The following is a 25274-nucleotide window of genomic DNA, read 5'->3' as shown; positions in this document are numbered from 1 at the left end:
ATCATCAGAATTAGCTTCAACACCTCCGTCGACAGTGAGTAATTCTATTAAAGGAGGCAGAATCTTTACCCAACTTCTCACCACAATGATGGTCTAGGAATGAACATGTAAAATCACAGGTATAGAGCAATCGATTTTTTTTTTTTTTTTGGATTTTTCTTGGGCCGCACCCACGGCATATGGAGGTTCCCAGGCTAGGGGTTGAATCAGAGCTGTAACTGCCAGCCTATGCCAGAGTCACAGCAATGCGAGGTCCAAGCTGCATCTGCAACCTACACCACAGCTCACGGCAACGCTGGATTCTTGACCCACTGAGCAAGGCCAGGGATCGAACCCGCAACTTCATGGTTCCTAGTCGGTTTCGTTAACCACTGAGCCACAACGGGAACTTGAGCAATCGATCTTTTTGTCATATTGGAAGACCGTGTTCTACAGAAATAGGTGATTGCATCCCACTTTGACTGGGAGAGTCCTAGTCTCTATCCATTATCTTGGCATAATTATTAATAAATTGTGCTACTTTGGATAATAAATTATGGTGTGTACACATGTGTTTACATATACAGGAGCAAGCATATGCATACATGCATGTATGTGTGGTTCCCTATGTATCTGTGGGTCTGTGCACATGTATGTACATAAGTGTGTATAAATATGTAACAAATGTGCATGGGTGCATATGAAGTTCTTTCTTGCCCTGCTAAGTGGGTCTCCTGTATGACACAGTTTAGTTTTGGGGACAAACACTACATTCTCCAACAAGGATTTCCATAGTTACAGGACACTGAATTTTTGCCATTCAATTAAACTAAACTAAATAGAGCAGGCAAAAATAATCTTATGTTTCATTCACATTTTTATTGGACAACATTTATCACATATAAATTGAATGCTACCAACAAAACCTCCTCTCTAGAAAGAGGGATCGGGGTCCAATTATTAGTTTAGGAGGAGATTTTAACTCAGTGGGTAGTTGGCCTCAATATAAGACTCGAAGCCCAAATCCATACCGTTCATCATTATGTGGTATCTGTTTTTCCAATACTTCTGCTGCTTCTCCAGTATCAGAGAAGATGACAATTAAGAACAATCCATGTGAAAGTGGGGTTTCTTCTGTGGGCTTGAGTGATCATTCTTTTGTATAGAGGAGGCTGGCATTGTTGTCTTCTGTGCATATATCCAGTTTTCCCACATGCATTTTTTAGGAATCTAGTCTGTACAAAGCATAGTGTCAGTGAACTTGACACTTAAAAAAAAAAAAAATCAAACAGCTGAGAAAAGTCCAACTATTAAAGACGAATGGGCCTTAAACCTTGATTCACCTCCAGGTGTGACTTTGGACCTAGGACATCTACAGCTACAGTTTCTCAAACATTCATGAACATACTCCATCCCTCTTTCAGAGTCAGGAAATTAAGCCAGATAGGAATCCTGACAGCCACATGACATCCCTCTTGTCGGATATCATCCTACTAAGAACATCTAAGCCTCTTCTTAGTCTATAAATTAAGTCATCAACAAATATATACAGTTTGGGAAGGAATTAAATGTTCGGATACAAATCAAATTCCATGCAGCATGGGGCACTGGCACCGTTCCCATGGAAATAAATAAATTTGGTGACAAACCAACTTCTTTTCTCCAACACATTCTAGAGATAGCATGCTCTTTTTGGTGTTCCTCATAAATCTGAGAAAATTAAAAGTTAATATGCCATGATATTTTTATTACTGACTCCAATGCAATAAATACTGAAATATGAGTCAAGGCAGAGCTGGTGGTACCACATGGGGGGGAAAAAAACCCTCAAGGTTCTTACCCCTTGGGCTCTATGGAAAAATAGATGCCAGTGCAAAAGCAAGGTGAGGGCCAAAGGTGGTAAAGTAAAATACAAAGCGAGCTAAGTTCATCAGGTGCCTATTTTTGAAACCATTCTTTGATTACAAAACTCTAATGAGGTGAGAGTGAAAAATCACTCCTTTGGGCAATTTCCTTAAGGGAAGGAAGAGTCATTCCAAAGAAACTAGGAAAGAAGGTGAAAAGGAGAGTTGGTAACCAGACCAAGCAGAGGTATGACCATGCACAGCCAAATGTCATCATGAACCAAGAACAAAAGATACCCCTGTGGGCAGCCCTGAAAGAGGTGTTGCCTTCAAAATGAGAAGTGACGGGGAGTTTGTGTCTGCCTATTGCAGGGAGCAGATGGGATGTGGCCAAGTGCAAACAGAAACAGTTCAGAATAAAAACAGAGCCCTCTAAGGGCAGTATTTTCAGATGGAAACTGGAGAGGAAAACAAGGTCCAAAATAATACCAAAACTGGAAAAAAAAATCTCAAGAGATCCTTGTCATCAGAATGATCTTCTAACAGAAGAAATTTGCCCTGTAACAATCCCATTCAGCTTCTGTTCAGACACAGGTTAGTCCTGGCCATACAGCAATAAGAATGTCCAGTGGAGTTCCCACTGTGGGACAGTGGGTTAAGAAACCGAATGCAGTGGCTGAGGTCACTGCCGAGGCACAGGTTCCATCCCCAGCCCAGTGCCATAGGTTAAGAATCTGACTTTGCTGTAGCTGTGGCATAGGTCATAACTACAGCTCAGATTCGATCCTTAGTCTGGGAACTTCCATATTCCACAGATGCAGCCAAAAAAGAAGGAAAAGAAGAAGAATGTCCAGAAATCTAAGCAATTGACTTCCTGAATCAAAAGAAAGCACCTTCCTCAAGCCAAATGTCCAGGAATGGGACCAGACCGAGGAACCAGGGCAGGTGCTGATCAGAAATACAGCTGAGGAAAGGTTCATTTGTGCCATATATTAGATTCCAGATATAAGTGATATCATATGGTATTTGTCTTTCTCTTTCTGACTTACTTCTCTCAAGATGAGAGTCTCGGTCTCTAGTCCTTGTTGCTGCAAATGGCATATTTTCTTTTTTATGGCTGAGTAGTATTCCATTGTGTATATATAACGCATCTTCCTAATCCAATTGTCTGTTGTGGAGTGGGAAGGACGAGGTCAAAATGCCATGGAAAATATTAAAGTGTGTCACCTGTAGTAAGACCAAATACATGTGTGTGTACACATGTGTGCGCAAGCATGTGCTAAATTACAAAGTAAAATGTTTATCTTTATGAGGGTTGTAGTTTTTAAAAACAAAGTATAAACAGCAATTTCCTGGCACAAACTTCTCATTTCATAAATGGGTCCTCTGCTACCTAGGAAGCAGATATACGTCCAACGTGCATGCAATTATTTGGTGACAGAATTTGGATAAACCCAGCTTTTTACAGCCACTCTGTGTTGCCTCTGTGAAATTAACTCTGAAAAAATCTTCTAGGCCACTATGGTTGCATCCACATCCTGGTCCAAAAGACCTCTTTTCATAGTTTGATTTTTCTTCCAGAGGCACCCTTAGGTCAAGTTCACTTCCCAACCTGCCCACTGGCACATGGGAATCCCCACAAACATAAGTTACCTTTGACCAAGGTCTCAGGTTTTGAGCAGATGACTTTGAGAAAACGAATTCTTTTGGATCCACTGGCAATGCTTCACAATGGAGAAGAGCCATTAGTAAATGTACACATTGAGATCCTGCTCACACACTGCTACTTCCAGAGTATGTATTTGCTCTAAGTAAAATGCTTTGCTTTCATTTGTGTCGGCTGTGCCTGCTAAGTAATAGACTTTATTTGAATTCCAGAGCTCCCTCTCAAATCCCCTCTACTGAATTTAATAGGAAGAACCTAAGACTTCCCTAGCATTTTCAAGGACTGAAAACTGTGATGCATACAGAGGCTGGCACCCAAACCAACATTGATTTATTCTTCACCATTATGTGAAGGAAGGAAAGGGCTGCTGCACCGACTTCCCAGTCCTTCCCTTAGAAAGAGAATAGGTCATCGCTGTCGTCAGCAGCAGCAACATCATGGTCACCTGAGAAAGCCCATGATGAAACTTACATATGCCAGACATAGCCCCTGGCAGTCACCGCCCCCCTGCTGATCTCGCGCACAGATTCCTGACCACAGACCCCCCAACACCCTGCAGTTCTGCAACTCTGCAGAGTTAATAAAAGCCAAAGCAAGAAGTCAAGGAAATCCTGACCCACAAGACTTCCTCCTCGCTTATCATAACAGTGCCCTCATTTGAGCAGTCACCTCAGCACTGTATGCACTTCTAAGGGGACAGGAAGGGACAATTATCTGGGGAGGGGGCGGCCTCTTTAAGGTTAACTGTATTCAAGACAGAAGGCTCCAACAGTAACATTCAATCACTGGGTGATGACACTTTTCTAGATACAGATAATATGCTCTAAGAAAAAAAAAAATAAAATTCCATCTTTGCCATATATTTATGTATCTGAAGGAAGCCATGAGAAGAAACTTGCATGAGATATAAGAAATTGGAGATTTCAAACATGCAGTTTCCACCTTATCATTCTTATCTGTTATAAACATACACACACACACACACAAACAGCTGCATTTATAGATAAGGGAACAGAAAGGTGTTGTACATGTTGCCCAGATGTTTCTGAAATCCATTCCCTGTGAAACTTATCTCCTCAGAACTAAAGACACCCCTAATCTTTTCTAATGGCTTAATCAAATGAAATAAATGGCTTGGCGTAATATCTTCTTTAAAACTTACACTACCAGTTGCACATGCACACACACAGGGATATTTCTACTTATCCAAGGAGAAACTAGTCCCAGAATTAAAGTATTATGTAATATATTCTCTGAAAGACAATAAGCTGGAAAACAAGTCAGTTAAACGATTTTTAAATAGTGTCTCTTTCCCTTTTCTGAATCTCCAGACTTTCCATCATCTTCACAGAAGGTACCAGTTCCTTCAGTTCATTACTTCAAATGCTGATTACCTTCCCACTTTGGGAAAGGCAGTGCCCTAAGACAGGAGGCAAAGAGAACATAAATAGGGAAATGATACAAACAGGCAGGCAGAGACTGTTTGAGAGAATAAAGATGGAACATTGTAAAGAAGACGAATATAAAGGCCAAGAAAGGAGAATAAAGAAAGAATATTGACTATCTGTCCAAATGAGGCCCCGACCCCTAGCAGCATCCCCAGATACAAAAGGTCAGAGTGCAGAGAAAAAATATTCTACACCCAATCTGTTATCCTTTTGTGAGCTGGCTTCACATTTCTGCTCAGCAATTCATCATTCTTGAACACAGACTTGAGAGTCAAAGAGTCCTTAGAAAACACATGGGCTTACATCCATGTTTTGCTCCAAGACTAGGGGCCACCAGAGGGCAGGGGCCAGATCTAACATGAGTATCAGGACAGACCTAGTCCTGCACAGGCACCAAACAAGGGCTTTAATTGTTCAACAATTTGTGGGAGGTTTGGGGTGGGGTTTTTTGTTTTGTTTGTTTTTTATAGCCGCCCCAGCAGCACATGGAAGTTCCCAGACTAGGGGTCGAATCAGAGCTACAGCTGCTGGCCTGTGCCACAGCTACAGCAATGCCAGATCCGAGCCACATCTTCAACCTACACCACAGCTCACAGCAATGCGGGATCCTTAACCCACTGAGTGAGACCAGGGATCGAACCCACATCCTCACAGACACTATGTCAGGCTCATAATCCACTGAGTCAGAACAGGAACTCCCTGATTTGTGTTTATTGAATGATACAGTTGAGACATACATTGCCCCATATTACGTATCTGTTTATTTCAGCTTAAAAATGCAATCTTAAACCAGGTGACTTATAAGGTCTTTTCTGGTTCCAAGAGTCTGTAAGCTAGCAGCCAGCCAGGGCTAAGCAATTTTCAGATTTCCCCTCATGTACATTTTAGGTGGAGAAGGATGCTTGGGTGGCTACTCCTATCTTCAAAATGATTTTACCCTCATCTCTATAATCCACTCTAAAGGTTCCCAAAAACACACCCTTAAATGAAACTGGTAATGGAGCACATACAGACCCTCCTTTTAAAAGAAGCGCATGTTTCCTGTCAGGCCCCACACCATATACCAGTGGTAAAGAAACAGAGGATGAAATGGACTGTCCTTCCTTTCTGCCTCATTCATATAATGGCATCATTTAATCTCTTAAAAGCAATTACAGTCTTTATAGGCAAAAAAAAAAAAAAAAAAAAAGCAAACAGTTTGGACTATCAGGCAGCTCCTTGAGTGGAACTGGGAACTATCAGAAGCCAATGTTGGAAAGAAAAAAATATAAGTGAGCTTCACAGTGAAGAAGGGAACAAAGGGCCCAGTGGTTGGCACTAAAGGTTTCTACAGAAAGGAGCTGTACCTTGAAGGGGAAAGCCAGCACCTTCAAAGAGGCCTTGCAGACAAGGGCAAACAGAAAATTACCTTTGAATCATTATTGTCACTGACCACCAAACTCTCAAAGGGGCCATCTCCTGTTTGCCAAGATGCCCCCACTTCTAGGCTTGTCTGTATAAACCATGGAGCTCTCCATAGCCACTCATTTCAGTATACAGACATTCTTCCCTGATGATCATACAAGAGAATAAAATAACCTACTTTAAGATGATGCTAATAAAGGTAGAAACCATTCATTTGAAATCTGTTTCTTCAACATGCAATACTTTCAAGTTTCTTCCAGGTTTGTGTTCCAGAGTACCCTGAGGGAAATGGAGCCACTGCAAACGAAAGAAGGGATCTGTCAAGGCCATAAAGGCATGAGGTAGGTTAAAAAGTTCTTTCTTATGAACAAGAAAAAATTAATTAGAAGAGGAATCAAAGGGCAGCTGTGGAGTAGAGACAAAGTCATTTTTAAAAATGATTTAATTCTGAAGCCTTTATCATGTCTTTTTATTGCCCAAGCAATGCATATGAAACTGAGTCTCCTGAGGAGTTCCCATCGTGGCTCAGTGGAAATGAATCCAACTAGTATCCACGACGTCATGGGCTCGATACCTGGCCTCACTCAGTGAGTTGGGGATCCGAAGTTGGCTGTGAGCTGTGCTTCAGGTCACAGATGCAGTTTGAATCCCACATTGCTGTGGCTGAGGCGTAAGCCAGCAGCTGTTGCTCCCATTCAACCCCTAGCCTGGCTACTTCCACATGCCACAGGTGTGGTCCTAAAAAGTAAAAAAAAAAAAAAAAAAAAAAAAAAAAAGAAGAAGAAGAAAGAAACTGAGCCCCCTGAAAGACACATAAGACAGGAATATTCAAGGAAAGATGCTCAGAAGACTGAATTTTCTCATAGGGGTATGTGTATGTGTGTTTTCTATGGAAAGCTCAAGGCTATCTACAGTGTCAAAGGAAACTCAGTAAGACGAACTGTGATAGAATCCTTGGAGACACCATGTGGAGTGATGACCAAGGATGTTAGCATACTTGACCTTGTATACATCAGTCAAGTGATAGTAAAATCGTTAATGACAAAGGATCAAAATGTCCCTAAGTGTTGGCGCTAAAGTGATGGGAATATGGGGTTTCACTTTACAGTCCTCCCTTGTTGAATGTCAGAAGCGTCTCATAATAGATTTAAATTTTAAACTTTTTTACATGAAGAGACAATCATTTCCTCAATTCCTCCTCCTCTGAGAAAGTACTCCTGGAAGCCTCTGATTCACAAATCCCATGAGCCTCATCATCTCCTAAGCCACAGTCACCTCCACAATAATAGGACCAGGGCTAGGTGCCTTGACTGAGCTGGACCAATGAGATATTCTCCCTTGAGTATTTGAGATGATGTTCCCAACTCCAGATAATCTCTGTGGCAGAGGAAAGCTCATGTAAAGGTGGAACGGGAACAGAGTGAACTACAGGGAAGAGAGGAAAAGGCAATGAGGCAAAGCAAAACAGAGGTGACTGTCTACAGAATTCCCTCCAGGCAAAGGAACCAAAGGCCATGCTGGCAGGTTAGCCTGTACTGCATCCCCACAGGATATGCAACTGCAACTCTTGCCCTTGGGACCTATAAGGTATGGAGTCACCCACCCCCCTTCATGGTTCACGGCCCTCAGGGGATGGGACCAAACCCAAATACCCAGTTAACCCTTGAACAACAACTGAACCACTTATACTCAGATTTTTCTCTATACACACACAGTTGGCCCTTCAGAGTCATGGGTTCTGCATCCATGGATTCAACCAGCTATGAGTAGATCGTGTACTATGTCCACAATTTGTGTTTAGTTAAACCCAATACAGAGGGTCAACTATGGGACTTGCACGTCATCGGAAAATCCACAGTGCGTCCTGGAACCAGTGCCCTTCAGATACTGATGGCTGACTGAATTATGGTTTTTCCTCTAAGGATATACCTATGTAAAGTTTCATTTATAAATTAGGCATGGTAAGAGATTTACAACAACAATAGTATCAATAATTACAACAATATACAGTTGATCCTTGAACAATGTAGGGGTTGAGGGAGCAGACCTACCATGCAGTCAAAAATTCACTTAAAACTTTACAGTCAGCCCTCCTTTTCCACAGATCCACATCCGTTGACTCAACCAATGGCAAATCATCAATTGCTACAGGATTTACTATTGAAAAAGTCTGCCTCTAAGTGGACCCACACAGTTCAAGCCCATGTGGCTCAAGGGTCAACCATACTATAACAAAAGTTACACAAATATGGGCTCCCTCTCTCCCAAAATACCTTATTGTACAAATATAATGTCTTGTCCATCTTAACTGAGCCATTATGCATTGCAGCCATATCTTTTGCCGTCTGAAGTTTGACAGGGCAACTAGCATCAATTTCTTTTTCCTTTCCATAATTTCACAGAGAGAAGATTTGTTTCTTACCATACATCTTAGTAACCTCAGCATTCAATTTTTTTTCTTTCCTTATTAAGTCAAGGCTTTTCACCTTTCACTTAAAGGAAGCACTGTGCAGCTTCTCTTTGGCAGATCCAGTTGCCAGCATCACTGCTATTGGGCTTTGGAGCCATTAGAAAGCAACATAAAGGTAACTTGAACACAAGCACAGTGACACACTGACAGTCGATCTGATAACAGAGAAAGCTAATGAGTGACTAACAGGGAGGATATGCTGAACAAAGAATGATTCATGTCCTGGGCTTGACGAGGCAGGAAGGTGCGATTTTAGCTCTTCACAAATCCAACAGGCCTAGGATAAGACAAGGGGGAAGGAGAACTAACTTAGTGATCCATGTGCACCAAACTGGAGAAACAAGCACCTCAAGGAAGGGCTGCATTTTCCTCCAGAGACCTCCTTGGAACTAGGAAGAAAAGATGGAAAAGAGAAAGTTCTTGACAGCCTCTCTCCCTTCCAGCAACAATCTAATGTAGCCCCGCCATGGACTTTTTTCCATGCCTCACAATTTTTTTTTACAGAACCTCGAAGGTAAATTTATGCAGCAAAGGAAAAAGCGGAGGCTAGTAATGTTTTGCTATTTACTTTTTTCCTCTGGTTTTATTGAGAAATAATTGACATACATCACTGTCTACGTTTAAGGTGTATGGCCTGATGGTTAGATTTACATATATTGTGAAATGATTACCACAGTAGGTTCAAGTAACATCCATCCCCTCCATTTACTTTTTAAAAGTATAAAAGAAAATAGATGTGTTCTGGGGTAAAGGGAGGGGAAAGTGATGACATGCCATTTTAAAGCTTTCTTCCCTTTAGACTAGTTTGGACCCTGTGGCTTTTACAAAAAAACTAAGTTAGACCTTGCACATTTCAAAGTCACTTTAGAGCTTACAAAGTAAATACACATTCCAAGTTATTCATTTTTACTAATAAAGGAGACTTCTTTTCCCTTCCTAAAGGTCATTTGTACCCTTGATATTTTTGAGAACAAGTGGCCAGTGACCAAGTGGAAACATTACTGATGAGACCTTATAAAAAGGCAAATATTGCTTCTACTATTACACAAAATCTACTTAACATCAAACAATGTTTCATTAGCTAACAAGACATTTGCTTTCAATGAATGAAAACTATAATAAAGAGTTGCTATATTTTAAAAAGTAATGAATGTAATTTTTACTCTATTTTATGTTGCTATAAAAAAGGGCCTTAAGTGAACTTCTCATCTGCTCTCTTCTTTAACTACCATAATTTATGCAGATAAATGTTGGATGAATTGCATCAAGAACGTTATTCAGATTGCAACCCATAAAAGTACTTAGCTATCATTTTCTTTTTCGCCTATTTATGTCTTTATATTACAAAAATCAAGCTACCAACATTAAAAATGATATATTGTCACCAAAAGTACTGAAGCATAACACCAAATAATAAATTATTCGTCTTTGAAGGTTAAAGCCAAGTTTAAGAGATAGCAGTGCTTTTGTTATGCCGGACTCCTTTCAAACTGCAGTTGACTGGGGGAGCTTACAAGTGACAAAAATTGACACCCTGCTAACACTATCAGCCTGCAGATTTACTGCAAAACTCTAAAGTACTGTCAAGGGCAGATCAATGTTTCTGATAACTCACAAAATAATTTAGCTTTATATAATAGGCATAACGTTATATGACTCGGAAATGCAACCCTTGGTGTCTAAACACAAACATGGAGAAGCAATGTGTGGTTTCTCAGCCTTCCTAGAACCTCAGCCTATCAGGAGCACAGTTTGAAAGATGAGGATAGACATCAAGGGCATCTCACCCTCCCATTCTCTTACTCACCTCCCCTAAAGAACCTAAGAAAAAAAAGATCCATCCTCTGAGTAAACACGGCTCTATCCCTTATCATTTCCAAAAAGAGACCCCAACGCTGACAGTGTGTCAGAGCAAATTCATACTCTCAGAAATGGGAGGGGGATGCCAGTTCACACATGAAAAGACCTGCCAAGCAGGAGACAGCTTTGTGGGGATCCCAAGTGTTACTTAAGAAGCTCTAAAGGGTGGAAAGGAGAATGCTGGTAGCTGAAAGCCTGCTACCTGTCAGCATCACACACCAAAATGCAAGTCCCTCAGAGTCAATACACTGATTAAGCACCTAAATGCCTTTAGAGACATTTACAAACTTGACCCACAACTTAGTCCTAGCCGTACTATGGAGGAAAAAGGAATCTGCCAGATTCTAATTCCATGAAGGGAGGGGCCAGAATGCTTGACATATAATAGACGCATTATAAATATCTGCTGACTCAATTAGCAAAGCAGCAATTTCCAATGATTTATTCTCTAGAGCTCCCACATTCCCATTATTCCCATCTTTACTCCTGAACACTCTAAGAAAGTAATCTATCTTACTATGTGTTGCTAGATCACTAATTAAAAGTCATATTTATGTCTAAATGAAACTTAGTACAATATAGTTCCTACTCCTTTCAGTAACTGTAATTTGCTCATGAATTTTTTTTTAATTGAGCACCTACTTTACATGAGACACTATTCTGGGAATTTAGGCTATATCTACTAGAAGATAAAAGGCAGACCAGAAAAAGCCCACTTTCATGGTATTTACATCTGGGAACAAATCTGACAAGGGCAATATAAATCACTGACCCAACCAATAAGTATTTACGAATGGCCAGCACAGGGCTGCTTGCAGACTTTGTTAACCAGAACACACCCTCAGTGAGGCAGGACTGAGAATCCTCAATACAGCAGCCCAGGGAGCCCATTCCACTGGATCCCAGCATGCGATCAAGATGAATTCCAACACAACAATGGGAGGAAAAAGTATGTATACATGCATGTGTAACTTGGTCCCCATGCTGTACAGAGGAAAAAAAAAATGAAATGTGTTTGCCAAGATCCTTGGGGAAATACAAAAGGCTTAAGACATAGACCCTGCCCACGATAAGCCCTAGTCTGATTCGGGAAAAGAGCCTTTTACAAAAACAGAGCAACAACTCCTGATCCAAGGTATTGTGTGGATAAGTGCAAAGTAAACAGTTCAGACGAGAATGGTTCAGACCGCAGATACTACTGGGAGGCTGTGGATTGGTCAAGACGTTCTCGGTGCATCCGCTTTAGAGCCCTTCATTTGAACCTGTCACTTCTAAGGCCCTGGCAAAGCCTTGAAACCTTGGGTGTTTTCTTTCATCTTAAGAATAAGCAAAATGAATGGAGGAAATGTGTGGTGAGGTAGTGGTGTCATTTTTAAGGAATAAGGGTGGGCTTTCTTCTGGGCTATCTATTCCTAATGAGCCTGCTCTAGGCTAGCATTAATGGCCAAAGTTCAGAAAAAAAATCCTACTTTAAAGAATAAACAGGAAGACATGCTAATCAAAAATAAAAGTTATGTTTCTTCATCTGCAGTTAAAATAAGGAGTTTGTACCAGATCATCTCTATGGATCTCTCCAGTTGATTTCAAGTAGCACAGATTCCAAAGCTCCCTTAACAGAAGTGAACACACCATCCAACTAAGACTGAGCCCAGCAAGAAAGCTTCATTTAAATTAAAACCAAACTTTTGGATGCGATGGATATGTTTATTACCTAGATTGTGGTGATGGTAACTCAAGTGTATATGTCTTCAAACTCATCAAATTGGATACATTAATTATGCAAAGCTCTTGTACAGAAATTATACCTCAAAAAGTGGGAAAGTAATTAATTAATTAAAACCTAGCTCCGACAAGGGGGGCAGACACCAGAAGTAAGAGAGGCTACAGCTCTATTATCTATAAAAAGGTCACCACACTAAAAACCTATAAAAATGAAAAGACAGAGAACTATAACTCAGGTGAGGGAGAAAGGAAAAACCCCAGAAAATCAGCTAAGCAACGAGGAGATTCTCAGCCTCCAGGAAAAAGACTGTCGATGCTGAAGATGATGCAAGACATTGGAAACAAACTGGAGGCAAAGATGGTTAACTTACACGAAACACTGACCAAAGAGATACAAGATATAAAACTTAAACAAGAAGAGATGCAAAATACAATAACTGAAATAAAAAATGCACTAGAAGCAGCTAACAGCAGAATACAGGAGGCAGAAGAACAAATAAGTGAGGTGGAGGACAGATTAGAAGAAATTATAGATGCAGAACAGAAAAGAGAAAAAAGATTGAAAACAAATGAAGAGAGTCTCAGAGAACTCTGGGACAATGTTAAACGCACCAACATCCGTATTATAGGGGTGTCAGAAGGAGAAGAGAGAGAGAAGGGGACAGAAAATATATTCCAAGAGATAACAGCCGAAAACTTCCCTAACATGGGAAAGGAATCACCCACTCAAATCCAGGAAGCACGAGTACCATATAAAATAAACCCAAGGAGGAATACACCGAGACACACATTAATCAAGCTGACCAAAATGAAAGACAAAGAGAAAATCTTGAAAGCACCTAGGGAAAAGAAACAAGTAACATAACAAGGAAACCCCAATAAGGTTATCAGCAGATTTTTCAGCAGAAACTCTGCAGGCCAAGAGGGAGTGGCACGATATACTTAACATGATGAAAGGGAAAAAACCTCCAACCAAGATTACTCTACCCAGCAAGGCTCTCATTCAGATTTGAAGGAGAAATCAAAACCTTCTCAGATAAGCAAAAGCTTAGAGAATTCAGCAACACCAAACCAGCCTTACAACAAATACTAAAGGAACTTCTCTAGGCAGGAAAGAAAAGATAGCAACAGGAAACAAAAATTCCACAAATGACAAGGCTCACCAGTAAAGGTTTATGTACAGTAAAGATACGAAATCATCCATGCACAATTATACCATCAAAATCAAAAATCATGGGAAGAGGTGGGTACAACTGCGGGACACTGGAGATGAATTTGCAATTAAGAGACCAACAACTTAAAACAATCTCATATACATATAGACTCTTACATCAAAACTTCAGAATAACTGCAAACCAAAAATCTACAATTGGTACACAAACAAGGAATCTCTGGAGAAGATATCTCACAGTAAATAAGTGCATAATCCACCATGAAGGGGGTCATTTGACATCATTCTTGGAATGCTGAAGTCTTACATCTGATTCTGATTTCCTCTCCATCAATGAATTTATGATAATTATAATTAAACAATGTGACTGTACAATTAAATAATACAGTTCTACAATTGTATTATTAACGACCATTTCTCTCCATGGTACAATGTAAGGTCTATAATGTCTTGTTTATCACATCACCTAGAATGGTGTAATGCCTATATTGAGGAATCAATAAGATGTAACAAATTGTGAGGACATATTTATATAGTTACATTGTTTTTTAACCAATTTATGCATTTTATATTTTACTTATTTTCAGAGGGTGTATTATTTTTGTTATTCTTGCCAGTTAAGTCATTCTTTTTATTATGCTATATAAAATATTTAATGGTATATAAGGATTTCTTCTTTATAAATTTTAGTTGCATAATATAACAATTTTAATATAATGCTAATTTTTAAAGAAAAATGGAAATGTAATAGATAAAACTAAGTAGTAAAGATGAAAGCCATAAAAATGGGATAAAGTATAGAATAGATTTCCTATTTATCTCAGCATATTTTCCATTCCACTTCGCCAGTGGGAGTCAATCTGTTTCTTAAGATCCATGATATAATAATCTGTGTGAATGTAATTGTGTTTAAATGTATGTATTTTATTCTGTAAAAAATAAAAATAAAATTTCAGAAAAAAAAAAAAACCTAGCTCCCCCTCACTGAAAGCATTCATTTTAACCTTTTTTTTTTTTTTTTTTACCTTTTAGGGCCACACCCGTGGCATATGGAGGTTCCCAGGCTAGGGGTCAAATCAGAGCTGTAGCTGTCAGCCAACACCACAGTCACAGCAATGCAGGATCCAAGCCACACCTGCAACCTACACCACAGCTCACAGCAAGGCCGGATCTGTAATCCACTGAGTGAGGCCAGAGAGCGAACCTGCAACCTCATGGCTCCTAGTCAGATTCGTTTCCACTGCCCAACGTTGGGAACTCCTTAATCTATATTCTTAAAAGCTCATTAGGAAGGACAAATATTACCAAATAATATAAATTGCATTAGTCCAATATGTTTATTTCTAATGGAAGTATATTATATTATAGCATACAGCTAATAATAGAAAACATTCCCCTCACAGTTTTCTGTCTCTTGGAGAAGAAAGCATCCCAGATTTCTACATCCATACAAGCCATTCCTCTTCCTCCTCTTCCCAGCCACCTTCCAGAAAAGAGTCTGTGAACTTCAGTTAACTTGCATAACTGACTCATTAAACCACTATGGTCACTGCGTGGGTCACTGGACTGGTCAGAATGGTCCCATATTTATTTCTCAAGCCAGGATCCATGGATATACTCTTGAAAAATGATAGACATGAGAATTTTATCATTTCAGGTTTAGGTCCTAGAGATAAGTTAAAAAATAAGTAATATTTTGATTTAATGAAATGCTGAGAGGGGACTGGATTCAGAGATGCTAAGAACTCTTTTGGCTCTGACATTTTAGGATATAACTATACACCCCCTGTGTATGTGTGTATATATATGTGTGTGTATACACACACACACACACAGGGGGTGTATGTGTATATATACACATATATGTATACACACACACACATATACAGGGGTGTATAGTTATAGGATATAACATGTATGGGGGTGTACAGTTTTATATATATATAGCTGTGTGGGGCGAACAGGAAGTGAGTAGGGCCAAGAGTATGGATATTTTGACTGCATGGGTCACTGGACTGGTCAGAATGGTCCCGTTCAGTAATCATCAGAAATGTCCCTAACTAGAGCCTTAATCTCTGCTGCAATTACCAAAAACCCACACACATGCAACTATTTATAAATAGATAGACCAGGAAATATAGATCCAGCTAAAAAATCACCCTATCACAGAGTATTGCTACGCAATCCTGGTGCCTGTTTTTGCCCTTGTCTTATTCTTAATGTCCTGATCAGCGTGGTGGACTAAAAATCTCAGAACAACAACAATCTAGCCCAACAAACTGAATTCTAATTGAATTGGTTCTCTTACTTACAGCGTAAAACTTCTCTTGTGCCCTGAAAATTTATAATTTTTTTCATTTCAATTAAGCTTTAGTTTTCTCAGACTATTTAGTAAATTGTGACTCAGGTGACACCAAGAAAACAATAATAAAAGGAGTAATGTACTGCAGCTCCAAAATCTCTTTCTAAAATCCTTCTAATTTTATAAATATATGTAATTATGTATAATTGATATACATACATAATATATACATATATACATAACTATATAATTAATATGTGTGTATATATGAATTAAAGTTTTTTTTTTCAGATTTTATAAAGGTAATACAGTTTATATACTGTATATGAGCTAAGAGTCTTAGCAGGTATTCTTATTTCTATAATGAAAGACAGGGATATTCCTGGGATAGACCATGACAGAATATAAGAAAGGGAATGTATATATGGGTATGACTGAGTCATTTTGCTATACAGCAGAAATTGGCACAACATTGTAAATCAACTATAATTTAAAAAAAAATTAGTGAAAATTTTTTAAAAGATAGGGATATTAATACTACAGAAAGATATTTTAAAATGATGTAGGAGTTCCCATCGTGGTGCAGCAGAAACGAATCTGACTAGGAACCATGAGGTTGCAGGTTCGATCCCTGGTCTTGCTCAGTGGGTTAAGGATCTGGCATTGCCGTGAGCTATGATTGCAGACGCGTCTCAGATCTGGCATTGCTGTGGCTATGGCATAAGCTGGTGGCTACAGCTCTGATTCGACCCCTAGCTTGGGAACCTCCATATGCTGCAGGTGCGCCCTAAAAAGACCAAAAAAAAAAAGATATAAAATCCTAATGCATATAAATATAAAATGAACAGATGTAAAATATTAACTGAATTGCTTAACTAGTAAGATGTTGCATCAGTTCAAAGGAGGATTCCAAGTACAATCAGAAATGTTAAAAATCAATTTACAAACCAATACAGAGCTGGAATCCACAGAGCAATAAACAATTGCATAATACAGGACACAATTTATCTGCATTTTCATGGGAAAGAATGACTTGATGATCAGTTTCCCGAAACTGACAGATTTATAAAATAGCTCAAAGACAACAAGGAAAGGCATAACTAATACAGAGAGATGTCCCAGACAGAATTCCCAGCAATCTTTGTTGCCAATTTTAAAGGCTGTTACAAAGAGAGACGAATAAATATTACAGTTTTGCATCACTTCAGGTTAGCCTTTGTTCCAAAGTAGTCCATCGCAAGTTTATTTTAAAAACTTTGTGGGAGTTCCCACTGTGGCACAGTGGGTTAAGAACCTGACTGCATCAGCTCAGGGTGGATCCTAGCTGGGCACAGTGGGTTAAGGGATCCAACACTGCTGCAGCTGCAGCATAGTTCGCAGCTGTGGCTTGGATTCAGTCCCTGGTCTGGGACCTTCCATGTGCCACAGGTGGGATTATAAAAAATAAAGTAAAATAAAAACTATTGTTTTCAGAACTTTGGGAATTTGGTCAATTTCTCATGAAGAAGGTGCAATGGCTTTGTTATCATTTTAATCACAGAATCTTACGATGCTTCCAATATGAAGAACCAATATATCGGGTGATGAGATGCAGATTTAATGAATGAGGACAACACTTCCTGCCAATGCCATGGCATGTTAAGAGTTGAAAAGAGCGCTGCTGTATTGTGTCAGCTGTGTTCCAGGCCCACCTGTCCCACTATTCGGCTGGGACAAATCACCTGTCTTTCCTAGATCTCAGTTCCCCATCTGTAAAGAAATTTCCAAGGCCCCTCCAATGTTGAGAGGCCAGAATTCTACCACTGACTTCAGGAAGTCAGAGAGCCTAACTTGGCACAAAAAGAAACTATTCCACTAAGTACGTGATGAAGACATTCACGCTTCTCCACTCTGTCAAATCCCAGGGCAAAATCCTTTCTGCTATGGAGGCTTCTTTAATAAACCCAGATCTCAGTGTAACTCCAGCTCCAGTAAGCAGTAGCTGGGTGACCCTAGGCAAGTAACTAAATATCTTTGAGCCTCAGTTTCCATGTCTGGAGATTGGAAATAACCTCTAAATCTCAAACACCTGCTGGGTCTATCTGCTTCGGCATTTCCTTATTTCCTCTGCTAGCAGTTCCATCATCACACTTTCCTCCAAAAATTTCTCTGCAAAGTGGTGGCCACTCTAAGAATTTATACTTGAATATACTTTCCCTCTGACATTCAGGTAGACTTGCGGCATGTGTATTCCACTTTCTCAACATCAGGTACCCTGCTTTCAATTTTGTTGCACCCTGCCACAGTGGGCATGTTTGCCTTTTTGTATCCTTTGCCCTAAATAAATGAATCTTCTGTCTCCCTTTCTTCAGCTACCTTTTCCAATTATCCTCCAAGCCCCAGCTTGGGAATCACCTCCTCTACACAGCTTTCCCTGATGCACTCAGGCTGGGTTAGTGCCCTTGGGTGGAGCTGTGGATCCTGTACCTCTCCCCTCCAAACCCATCCTCCTCCCAACAAACCAGAACTCAGGATCACTATGCTCTTACTTAGAACATTGGTTCCTTTAGGAAAGACAGACCATCACCCAACTTTCTATCACCAGCATCAAGGCCAGTGCCTGACACATAGTTGGTACTCAATAGAAATACTTGCAGAACTGAATTCAACTCCTCTCTAGCACCTGATATGGAGATGTGCTCATTGTAAATGAATCGATGAGGCCAACAGCTGACTCAGCAAGGAACAGAATGGAGAGGTTTCTGTCACTTGAGGTTTGTCATTGTCAGTAATAGAAGCGAAGGTGGCATGTGGTTTTGGATTCCAGCAAGAGAGCCTGGGCTGGTAGAAGGAGAGGAGACACACAGGAGCCATCCAGCTCAGGGACAGAACACATGAGTCAGCAGTCTAGACCAAGCATAAAAACAGCCACATTATCTAGAGTGGAGGCTGGACCAAGTCCCAGAGGTTAGAACAGCATTGGCCAAAATAACCTTCATGGACTTTTAGACCACAGCAGGGGAAAGGGAGGGGCCTGATAAAATTGATCAGGAGGACAGACAATTGGGGAAGACTACACTCTCCTCTTAGACGCCAGATAGCCAAGATGAGTGTTGAATTTTGTTGTACCTGGGGGCCCCGCAGCCTTTACCACGGAACCCATCCTTCTTGTGCCACCCATCACATCATGCTACTGGGAGTCCATATCGGAACTGATCCCAGAATTATATCTAGAGGGGGAACACACCACTAACAAAGCGCAGGCAAGCACTAAATGGTAGGTAGGCCAACAGTCAAGAATCAAGAAGGGCAGAGGCAGGACAAGGCAGGCAACATCAATCAACCACAGAGCAGTTAACCCAGGACCCTCCCTCACCGGCTGCGGCTATCTCAAGGCAGATATCCTGCTTATTAGCTCACTGTCCCTTTCTCTCCAGGGTTTGAACCTCACGGTCAAGAGTAGATTGGGTTCCAGAGACGTACAGCTGCTAGAGAATGAAAGGGGTCAAAGTGAGCAGAACGATAGTGGTTCTCAACACTGGCTGAATGCTAGAATTACCTGGGGAACTATAAAAAAACTGCAGATTCCGCACGCTTCCACCCCAGGCCAAATAAATGAAATATTTAATAACCAATTAATCTCTCTGTGCTAGACAGGAGCTTTTGCAATACTTCCTATAGGAAAGGCCTACCGGCCTCTCCCCCATCATAGCCAACCTGGAATCCATCCCAGTGGAGGACACAGAACCTGGGCCCAATGAGAGTAGGGGCCTAAGGAGGCTTCGGCCCACCCCTACCGGTCCCGAGAGTTCCCTATGAAAAAGGCCACAGATTTCCTCCAGAAAACACCACTCTAACCTTGCCCTAAAAATAGCCTGGCTTCCTTGGAGGGGGTCAGATCTCTGGCCTTCAGAGAGAGAAAAGCATAAACACAACTCTTGCCAAACCAGGCTCTCAACACTTAAATCAGCCTGCTCTGAAGTCTGCACAGAGTTCCAAGAACAAGAAGAGTCTTCTATAAAGGGCTTAACAGCAGAGACCATGGTTATGCAAGGCGCCTAGCTCTGGTGCTCAAAGTGCTCCATGTCCAGAAGCTCAAGTTAATTATTACTTTACCAAACGCAAGTGAGTTATGTCTTTCTGTCATTTGGGCCAGGATACGCTCCAGGCTTCCAAACACACACGCATACCCAAATACCAAAACTATGTAGGAAGGCTACAGAACGTCCTCACCAGAGACAAGACCGCATTTTCACTTCATAAATCAGTAAGAAACTCCAACATGGAGGCCAGTTGAAAAGACAAGCTATGCTGATGAAATATTTTCTTAATTCACCTCATTCAGGGTAATTGATTTTTCTTTCTTTTTTTTTTTAACTTCACGAACAAGTAATTTTTAATGTAAATAATAAAGTCAGTTAACCGTGTACTCTTATTGCATGTGGAATGACAAAGTTTTTATCTGAATTAATTAGGTGATTTTTCACTAATACAGATTTGTTGCTTTTGCTTAAGATTTTGTTTTTAATCAAATCCCTTCCCACCCTGCCCCTCACCCCACGATTAGCTGAAATGGAAAGCAATGAAGGTTAGTTATAATGTGCGTCTGTGTGTGTTTCCTTCCAAAGGATTGCAAGGGCAAAACACTTAGCATCGGTGTACGATCTACCCAGCTTCCCTTAGATGGCAGAGTATGCAAATCCCAAGTCCTATTGAGAAGGTGTTTCTAATGTATTCCATCCACGTGTCATCACTGCTAAGAGCATCAAGGAAAATCCTACTGTGAGCACACTGCCATACAACTTTGTACACTGTAATTCCTGTAGGCCTTTCCTATAGGAAGTATTGTTCCTACTTTAGTGTGTAAAATCAATAACAGTGAATAGAAATTGAACCTGTTTTGCCAGAGAATTGAAATTCCTCCCTTTTAAAAGGACAACAGTCAACCTGGCAAAAAGAAGAGGCTCTCAGCTTACATTTTCCCCTCTGTTTCTTGTCTCCAGGTTTCCCATGCTACTTAAGAGGCTGAAAGCACAGGGTCAGGGGAACAAAATTACTTGCGTATCCAGAAATTTGTCTGGTATACTGGAACCAAGAAGCAGTCTTATGAAACCCAAGCCTCAATCCTTTATTATTATTATTATTATTATCATCATCATCATTATTATTATTTTAGTTTTAGGCTCTTTATTTTCTGGAATAGAAAGTTTTTTGGCGGAGTTCCCATCATAGCTCAGCGAAAACGAACCTGACTAGTATCCATGAGGATGCAGGTTTGATCCCTGGCCTCGTTCAGTGGGTTAAGGATCTGGTGTTGCCGTGAGCTGTGGTGTCAGTCGCAGATGCGGCTCGTATCCTGCACTGCTGTGGCTGTGGTATAGGCTAGCAACTATAGCTCCGATTCAACCCCTAGCCTGAGAACCTCCATATGCCGCAGATGTGGCCCTAAAAAACCAAAAAAAAAAAAAAAAAAAAAAAAAAAGAAGTAAGGAAAGTCTTTTGGCTGTTTTAAGCAACTTTTAAGTTCAATGAAAAAGCTTTTTAAAAGCTTCAATGTCACTACTCCCTCCATATCCATAGCAAAGGCCTGTCTTTACATCCTGTCTGTTTCCTTTGTCCAGATAAGGGTGCCACGTTTGTGCATGTCGATCACTTGTGTGGAAATTCTTTTTGTCTCCACTCAGCAATACCTTCCTGATATAGGGGAAAGGGGGTGGGGTGAATATATATATATATATATATATATATATATATATACCATATTCCCAGAGGTGGCACATATTCTGCTCTCTTCAGGCTTAGAGGGAGGACTCTGGGTTGTCATGAGTTGTCTAACTCCTTGCTCCTCCAAGTGGGGTCCACGGAGCTTCAGCATTGGTGTCACATGGGAGCTTTTTCAGAGCTGCAGATGCTCAGGTTCCAGCAGACCTCCTGAATCGGAAAACTACACTTGAACAGCACTTCCAACGGAGCGACCTGCCTGGCAAAGCACAGGCACAGAGAAGCACTGGTCTAAAACCAACTCCCACTCATGCTAAAAAAGAACATCTTCTGCCGGAAGTTCACTTTACCTCTGCTCAGATCCTTCCAGAGTCTAGATGGGCAGGACAGTCAAAACCGAGCAGAGGCGTTTATGCTTTTCAGCAGAGTCAAGCAGGCATTCCTCAAACCAGGCAGCCACTGAGGAGGCAGGGAGAAGCGCGGAGGCGCGGTGGCAGGAGCGGCCTCCCCCAGCCCCTGCGTCTCAACACCGCAGAGTCATTAATTAAGCGATGGTGGCGGCTGGCGAGGCCGTCACTTGGCGTCCCCTGTCTGCTGGGGACTGGCGTGAGGTGCGAGAGTCTGGGTAGCCTTCTCCGTGGCTCTGCCCCGCTGGCATTGATTGTGTATGATTAATGATTTAAAGGAATAAAAAGAGAAAGGTCAACTTCTGAGTTCAAGACGGAGCAGCTACATCGGGAGTAATTAAGATACTTGTGTAAGCATGATTAATAAGCACAAACTGGCACTCTGGGCAGTAAACAAGATGCAAGCAGATGGTGAGCATGGAAAAGGGGTTTTTTTTTTCTTTCCTAAAAGCAATTTTTCAGCAGCTTGAAACTTGGCTAGTGAATTTGTTTCCTCCCCCAAGTCTCAAAAAACTCATTATCTCCACAACCTTAAAAAAAAAAAAAAGCTGTGGTGAACACTTTCAATGCTTGTTCATTCTCTCTTTAAAAAAAAATTATTGTTTTATTTTATTTTTACAGATAACTAGAGTTTGCTTGTAAAAATGGATGAAACTCATCTTTGTTTCTCACCACCTTTTATGTCAGGCGTCCCATGAACTGCCAAGCCTGACAAGGTGGCTCACTGCCGTGTCTTTTAACTCCCACCCACCACTTCTCCCCCCGTCCTGTGATGGGCAGAACAGAGGCATCGGTGGTGGCATTTCTGGAGAGTGCTGGCAGGCAGGTGTCAGAGCCGTCCGGCAGGCGCCCCTCACGAACACTAATCAGCCCTGGTGTTCTTTTACAATCCATATCTAATTCGCAAGTTTCATTCTTTCTGAAAAACAATTACTAGGTTTTGAAGTTCATTGTGCATTTACTCAACTGTCTCTTCACATTAACGTAAAGTGGGAACAAGAAAAAATAGAGTCAGCAGGGAAGGGACATCAAAAGATGTTACGAGTGGATGAAGGCTTTATTTTAAGAGTAATATAATTACAGATGTGTGCCATATTTTACAATAAATCTAACACAAAAGGTGTGTCCTGTATCTTCAAGCCTTCAAGATTGTGTGTTTGTGGCAAAAGAGAAAGAGACAAAGGCACAGAGAAGAGAGAGACACTCAGACACACACACTCCAAGGGGGATGGGAAGAGAGTAGGAGAGGGGTCATCTGTAACTTAGGAAAGAAAAAGATTCTTTCAAAATCAAGAGTAAGGTATGCACCTCTCCTGGCAAAAAGTATGCATACATATGTATGTATATATGTATGTGTGTATACAGATATAGTTGAAAATATATATATCAACAACAGAGCAGGTACACTTCATTTGCTCCCTGTTAAAAAGAGAAATAGGAGAAAGGGAGGTTGAGGAAAGAGAGCAAAGTAAAGAGAGAAGAAGGAGGAGGGAGGAAGAAGAGAAGAAATAAGGAAGTGAAAACAGCCATGTCTTCAGCAAGAAATGGAGAAAGCATAGGCATACTTGATCAAGGTGCCAGAAGCCTAGACTACCTCTCCTGAATTTCAGTGTTTTCTAAGTTGCACAGGAGGCCACAGCCCCTGGACTATTGACATCCAAACATTGGGTTGATGGGCCTATGACAGGGGCAGATTTCCACTTTGTGTCAGCAAGCTGCCATGGGCCTCTGTCGAGTGGCCAGGTCTGTGCTTGCCATTCCTTGGCCAACCCAAGGGGCACTGTCCCACCTCTTGCCAGGGAAACCACTCCTGTGGAGGTTCCCCACCCACCAAAAATTCAGGCCCCAAGCTCAAGTTCACCACACTCAGCTTATGTGTCCCCAGGACTGGGAAGGACCATAGGCAGTGACCCCTCAGCTTAGGGCCGTAATTGGCCTTGAACAGGTGGCTGGCTCTATCCTCCACCAAAAAAAGGAGAAGACCCCAAATTTGCCCCCAGAGCACATTCAACTATAGTATCACCATGATACTTGGCCTCAAGCCTTTTATTTTGGTTTTTACTCAACACCTTAATAATTCTTCAATCAGCATTTTTGAAAGGTGTTAGAAAAATAACTAAAAATATTTGGAATACACTAGATTACTCCAAGTGAAATGAGGTTCTTTCCTGCAGGTATCATCAGTCCCTTTAAGGTGCCAATGTGCTTTGTGAATTGTCCACAGAGGGATTTGGCACATCATTTCCTACACTGACTTGACTTCAGAATCCATCCCCTTCCCAAGACCTGGGTCCCCAGAGCACTCTTTAAGAAACACAGCTCTACATTAAAAAACCCTTTGCTCTTGGAGAGTAGTAATTAATTTACCCTCTATCTGTTCCTTCCCTAGCCTGAAAAGACCAGTCTTATAAGACTTTCCTTCAGACATCTATTTTCTACCCCATGAATCATTTTTCATCAGCCTGTCCCACCTCCCATTTTTCATTCTCTCTGAACCCTGTAAGCAACACCAGAGCTTCAACAAGGATCTCATTCTTGCAGCACCCAGTGAAAAAGGCTTTGCATCTCATACTCCCTTTCACACACTCTGAATTACACTGGAAGTTTTGCCTGGTCACCTCCCATTAAGTGCAAGTTGAGGTCTCTCTCCAGATAACTCACACCTATTATTTTATTTGCCCCAAAGTCATTTAGGAGCAATTCTTAGAAGAGGTGCAAAACAGTCCAAATGCTGTGAAGCAAGAGAGAGGGGGAGGAAAGGAAATGCCCACACTTGGCAGGGTCCACATGCTCAGCTCACGCACACCTCTCTTAGGACAGACTATTTAGAAGGAGGCTTCCAAGACCACTGCAGAGGATACTGATGTTCTCCAAAGTCCAAGCAAAGGTCAGTAAAATAAGTGACAAAAAATTTAAATATATATATATATAACGGTGTATACATATATGTATATAAACTGTATACTCTATACACATACACACACACATATATATACACATACATATATTACACTGCTTTATTAGAATGCTTCCTTAGGGAGTTCCCATCGTGGCTCAGTGGTTAACAAATCCGACTAGGAACCATGAGGTTGCAGGTTCAATCCCTGGCCATGCTCAGTGGGTTAAGGATCCGGCGTTGCTGTGAGCTGTGGTATGGGTCACAGACACAGCTCGGATCCTGCATTGCTGTAGCTCTGGCGTAGGCCGGCGGCTACAGCTCTGATTTGGCCCCTAGCCTGGGAACCTCCATATGCCACAGGAGCGGCCCAAAAAATGGCAAAAAAGACAAAAAAAAAAAAAA

At 41.1% G+C, this 25274-nt stretch overlaps 1 long non-coding RNA gene across 1 annotated transcript in view; it reads right to left on the bottom strand.

Moving 5' to 3' along the window:
• Positions 1 to 25274, bottom strand: part of LRMDA (leucine rich melanocyte differentiation associated) — a 1116486-nt gene that overhangs the window by 862597 nt on the left and 228615 nt on the right. The gene's annotated exons all lie outside the window — the stretch shown is intronic.

This window comes from Sus scrofa, chromosome 14, assembly GCF_054392235.1.
Source record: "Sus scrofa isolate SSC_HxYL_T2T_F1_AM1 chromosome 14, Sscrofa_HxYL_maternal_Yorkshire_Landrace_v2.0, whole genome shotgun sequence".
NCBI classification, from domain to species: domain Eukaryota; kingdom Metazoa; phylum Chordata; class Mammalia; order Artiodactyla; family Suidae; genus Sus; species Sus scrofa.
This window is presented reverse-complemented; position numbering and strand designations above follow the sequence as displayed.